Source organism: Alexandromys fortis, unplaced genomic scaffold (genome assembly GCF_014885135.2).
Source record: "Alexandromys fortis isolate MF-2015 unplaced genomic scaffold, M_Fortis_MF-2015_v1.1 scaffold_1, whole genome shotgun sequence".
In the NCBI taxonomy this organism is placed as follows: Eukaryota; Metazoa; Chordata; class Mammalia; order Rodentia; family Cricetidae; genus Alexandromys; species Alexandromys fortis.
This window is the reverse complement of record NW_026067927.1, coordinates 35,533,853-35,540,079: the sequence shown is the minus strand read 5'-3', so window position 1 is coordinate 35,540,079 and position 6,227 is coordinate 35,533,853.

Below are 6,227 nucleotides of genomic sequence, written 5' to 3'. Positions count from 1 at the left end.
GTGTTGCAGTAGACCACAGACCCAGTCTCAGCCCTCAGCAGCACGGCCTATGGCCACCAACATGGCTTCAGGTGGCGGCAAAGGCCACTCAGATCAGTATGGCCCCTGGTGGTAATACAGCCCACAGACATCCACACATCCGGTGATGGCTCAGACCACTGACATCAACACGGACCCCGGCTGCAGTAGGGTCCCAGACCCAGACGTGGCCCTTGGTGGCAGCAAAGACCCAGATGTCACCACTGTCTCAGATGGCGGTGCATCCATATGGCTCCCGGTAGCAGCACAGCCTACGGATACTGACGTGGTTTCAGGCTGCTGCACAGACCTCGGACATCTGCAGGGCCTTTGGTGGTAACATGTGCCACAGACATCGTCTCGGCTCCCAGCAGGCTGAGGCCTGGCAGGGTAAAGGTTTCGGCAGCTGAGTCATGTGCTGCACACCCACCCATTCTGATTTCTTATACTGCCCATGACTGCCTGCCCAGGAATGGCACTGCTCTCAGTGGGCAGGACCCTCTCATCAACCACAATCAAGAAAATGCACCAGAGTTGCCTACAGCTAATCCGATGGAGGCATTTTACCAATAGAGGCTTCTTCTTCCCACATGACCCCAGCTTATGTGAAGTTGAAAAAAAAAAAAAAAAACACCAATTAGCATGATCCCCAGCATGCCTGTGTAAATCCGTGTAAGGATCACAGGGTCACAGAAACCAACCTCAAAGAGTTCTCAGTGGCCAAAGCAGACACAATTTGAGCATCAAATGCATATAAACAGATAATCTGTGGAATAAATGCATGTGGCTCAATACTGACATAACAGGAGGAATATATGGATAAATGAGGTGGAGGGGGCAGCTTTTCCTTATTAAATAACTGCAATTTCTACAATCAAAAGGAACAAGGCACCTGTCCCGGTGACTGCTGCAGACAATATCCCTAACACCAAGACCAGAAATGCTCAAAACCAGAGGGGACTTGAACAATCTCGATGTAACTCCTCCAAGGCATTTATTAACTGAAAATGGAAAGTTTCAGCAGAGAATGCTGCCACGACCACACTAGTGGGTGGAGCTTGTTAAGTGGTACAAGCAATGAGACTAACAGGCAGATAACTGAGAAGGGCCTAGCGCTTAGAAGGAACCTGTGCCCAAAATGTTCAATCTTAGGCTATCTTGAGAAAACAGGCTCAGCTCAAGAGACAAACCACAGAATAGCCCTTCTAAGGTGTCACGATCACAAAAGCCGAGTGAGAAACTGAAGGAGACAGGAGGAAACTAAGGGAGTGTGGCAACGTAACTTCTCAACTGATTCTCTTGGAAAAGCCTGAACAGTCAGAATGAAGACTGTTGTTGAGTTCATGGTATTGGAGCAGCGCAAAGTTCCCAGTTCTCAGAATTGAACTATGGCCATAGGGGATGGAAACAAGGGAGACAGAGTCTCAGTGCCAACTCTACACTTTCTTGTGAGTCCAAGTTACTTATTTTAAAGTTTATTTTTAATCGCATGCATATATATATGTGTGTATATGTACACATGAATGCAGTGCCTGCAGAAGCCAGAAGAGGGCGCTGCATCTTCTGGAGCTGGAGCTACAATTATTGACTAGGCAGGCTGGTCAATGCTTCAACAGCATTACAGTTACAAGCCCTTGCTATCATACTTAGCTCTTTACTTGGCTCAAACTCCAATCTCTATGCTTGTGTGGCAAGCATATCACCATGTAAGATATCTCCCTAAGTCCTGAATTTGGACTCTTGATGAATACTGGAATGGCTAAGACTGTGGACCATGGAAATGCGATACATTTTCATTAAGATGCAGACATGAATCTTGGGCAGGATGCCATGCTTTGGACATATCTAAATGTGTCCTCCAAAGATCATGTGTTGGAAGACTGGCCCCAAAGGCAGCAATGGCAGTGAGGGGCCTTTAAGAGGTAGCACACATAGAGAAACCCTTGGGCCATGTGGGCAAGGGGAGCTTGGAAGAGACTCGAAGGCTTAGTGTCCCTCTGGCATCCAGTTTTGAGATGTGACCCATTCTTCACACACGTGCTGCCACCATGAGGTGATGCAGCCAACAGTGCCCTGACCAGAGAGAAGCCAGTGCCAGTGTGATGGCCTGGGCCGCAGGTCTATATGAAATTAGCTTGCCCTGGGGCATTTGCTGCAGTAACAAAGAACAGACTGATGCAACCACCAAGGCCACCGAGGGCATCAAGTCAACTCACCTGGCGACGGGACAGCTTTTTCAACAAATGGAGACTATATACAAGATGATACATATGAATCCCAAATTGTGCACCGAACTTAACTTGAAATGGGTCATAAATATAGATGTAAGACAAAGAACTGTACACCCTGGGAAGAAGTTTAAACCACACATCTTATTGATCTTTGGGTCATGATTTCTTATTTTGTAAATATGATTCTAGTACACACACATACACATACACAAAACCGAATAAGCCGGGCACCACCAAAATGTTTAATTCAAACTTCAAAAAAATATTACCAAGAAACTAAAAGGATAAACCACAGATTTGGGAAGAAACTTTGCAAATCATTTTTCTGAAGAGACCTGAGTTTAGAACACACAAAGACTGTGCCAACACAATAATAAAATAGAAAATAACCCAACTTTTAAAAACAAACAAATTAAACAAATGCCTCCAGAGAGGATAGACAGATGGCACAAAGATGCAGTCAGCTCTTGGAGAAAAAGAGCACCAAGCCATGACAACTTCTTAGTCTCACCGGGAGGGATACAAGGAAAAAAGACAGACATAACACATATTAAGGATACAGACAAAGCTTGAAAATGGTGTGGCCACTGTAAAAACAACTTGGTAGTTGCTAAGAAAGTTAGACATGAAATTATCATACGACCCCAAAATTCTATTCCTAGGCATACTTTAGGGGAAGTGAGGACATGCACTCACACAACTTGCTTATGAATATTCAGAGGGTTATTATTCAGAGTACCAAAAAAAAAAAACCTGGTGGGGAACCATCTAGATGTCTATAGCTGTGAATGGATAGCAAGATACAGCACATCTGTAACACACAGAAGTAGGGATCCATAGAAAGAAACAAGGAATTTTTACATGCCTTTTATTCCATGATTTAAATGTGGATAGATCAGAAAAATAGTATACTAAGAAGTTAGAAAGTGACTTATAACTCCTGAGTCTGCTTGTCTAACATGTTCAGAATAAGAATTCACAAGGGAAGGGAGCAGACTTGTTGTTTTCAGGAACTGGACAGGGCTGGGGCTGCTCACAGGTCTGAGGCTTCTTTAGAGCCAGAGGAATAGAGTTTAGAGTCAGCAGCAACAGCGCTACGGCCTTGCAGATCTACTAAAAGTCACTGTTTTGCACATTGTTTTGAAGGCGGTAAATTTTATGGTATATGACCTACATCCTAATAATAAAATGAAAAGCAAGACCTATATTTGTCATAAAAACACAATAACTATACTTTAAAACATTAGCAAGCGGAACACAATACTGTATAAAAAGCCTAATAAGGCCCTGTGAGCTTTACATGAAAATCAATATAATTAACGGTATCAACAGAATAAAGACCAGCAACTGTGTAATCATCTCAATGGACTCATACTGACAAGATTCAACACTAGTTGCCATGAAAGAAAAACCATACCACACATCTGCAAAGAAAGGCGACAAACACTGCCACAGTTTCCAGTCAGGAATCTGAGTGGCTTCTGCGGTGGCTGAGAGTTCAGTGTCTTGTTAGCGCTGAGTGGGAGCTGCCGCAGGCCTCCTCCAAAGATGAAAGGAGCAGCGAGCGCCCATCCGAGCCATCCCATGATGTCAGCCAGATTAGCTCCCTGGAAGCTACTGAACGCAGGCTCTCTGAACTCCACTGACTTGTTGACAGGAACTCTCGGGGTTTTGCAATGTGGACAGCTTCCCACAGAGCAAGCTAGCAAGAAAGACTGAGCCCCAAGACGGAAGTCCCAGTCTTTTCATAACTGAATTTTAGTTTTGATATCGATGCCCCATCACTTTTGCTGTATCCCATTCACTGGGGAGGGACGGGAAGTGCATCCAACAGCAAAGGAAGAGAACTCACACAGCAGCAAACCAGGGAGGGAGGTCTCTGTGAGCTACCTGAGCGACTGCCTGCTGCTACTGTAGAGCTAATGGCGCTGATGTTATGTTTCATAGCTGAGTAATCAGTTTCCCTCCCCCTGCAGCATTTGTTTAATTTGTTTGTTTTTAAAAGGTGGGTTATTTGCTATTTTATTATTGTGTTGGCACAGCAAAAAGACATCAACTCTCACTTGCTTCATTCTGGAGAGACTCTACAGTGTCCAAACAAATAAGACATGATGACCAGCAAGCAAATGGAGGACACAGTTGCTTATATGATAAATTCTAAAGAATGCATACACACCCAACACTCACTCCCCACTCCTAGTACTAAGAAAGGAAATTTTCTATCACCGAATAAAAATCTGTTACACACCATAGGCATTCCATCCATGTTCACAAACACACACGATAAGGGTTCTATCCATGTTCACAAGCACACACAATAGGCATTCCATTCATGTTCCAGTTCTGGGGGATCAACAGCCTCTTCTGGCCTCTCTAGGCACTGAATGCATGTGATACACAGACATACATGTAGGCAAAACACCTGCACATACAACAAAATAAAAACAAATGTTTAAAAGCGATGAGACTAGCTGGGTGGTGGTGTGCACGCCTTTAATCCCAGCACTCAGGAGGCAGAGCCAGGTAGATCTCTGTGAGTTTGAGGCCAGCCTGGTCTACAAGAGCTAGTTCCAGGACAGACCAGTTTCTCTGGTCAACACAGATGTAGAAAATTCCCAAAACAATACAAGCAAAGCAAATGCAGTAACACATTAGAAAGATGGTTCATAACAACCAAGTGGAACGTTCCCCTGGCATGCGAGCATGCTTAACCTATGCAAATCAACAGATGTGATTCATTCCATGAAAGCGATGAAACACATGTCACACCTGGTCGTCTCAGTGGATGCAAAAGACACATATCACACACATAACAGGAGTTTTTGACAACTTAGATAGGAAGGAGATTTGCTCACCCGTGATAAAAGCCATTTGTGAAAAAGCCCAAAGCTAACATCATAGTCAGTAGAGAAGGTGGGGAAATTAGATACCCACACGTGAAAGAATTAAAGTGGGCACATTGTATACCGTAAAACCTATCCCAAAGACCTAAATAAAAGGGCATTAATCACCATTAATCATCACGGAAATGAAAACTCAAAACCATAAGGAAATCGTACCTTATGCCTGGTAGAATGATTCTCATGGATAGACAAGCAGTAACTAATGTTGGCAGAGATGTGGAGGAAAAGGAACCCTTACCTCCTCTCGGTAGGGACAAACATTGGGCAGCCGCTACCAATAGGATGTGAATGAAATAACGCCCCAATTAACAACCCACACTCCCATGTTCACGGTGGTATTACAGTAACCACAGAATGGAAAAGGCTAAATAGCCATCAGTAAATGACTGGATGAAGAAGACTATGTTGGGGTGTGTGTGAGAGAGAGAAGGGAGGAGGAAAAGGAGGGGGAGAGAGAGGACATCGACTATTATTCAGTCTTTAAGGAGAGACTCCAGGGCTGGGGGATGGCCCAGTGGGTAAAGTACAGGTTGTGTGATCACAATGACCTGAGCATGGCTGCACCCATATAAGAAGGTCAGGTGTGGCAGCATGTGCCTGTAATACCAGAATCGGGAGGTAAGGACGGGAGGATCCTGGGGACACACTAGCCAGCAAGTCTTCTAAATCAGTGAGCTCAAGGTTTAGTGAGAGAGACCCAATTTCAAAAGATAATGTTGACAGCAATACAAGACAACATAACACCGACCTCTGCTCTCCACAAGCCTGTGTTTGGGAGCATGTGCCCCTCCAACGCACGTACACACGCACAAATCCCATTTGCCACAACTCGGACCAACTCGGAGGACACTGTAGGAGCTGAAAAGGAGAAATCACAGGCAGGACCTTGCTTCCTTTTATGCAAAAAGATGACATAATTTCATATGAAATTTTGGTAGTTTTTAGACTTATAATAACTCCATCCTATTGATAAATACATCGAATCATCACGTGGCACACCATCTGTATTTTTCGCTGTGATAAAAATGCAGCATTGCTGAGCTAGTTAGAGAACCTCACTGCCTGGTTTTAAGAT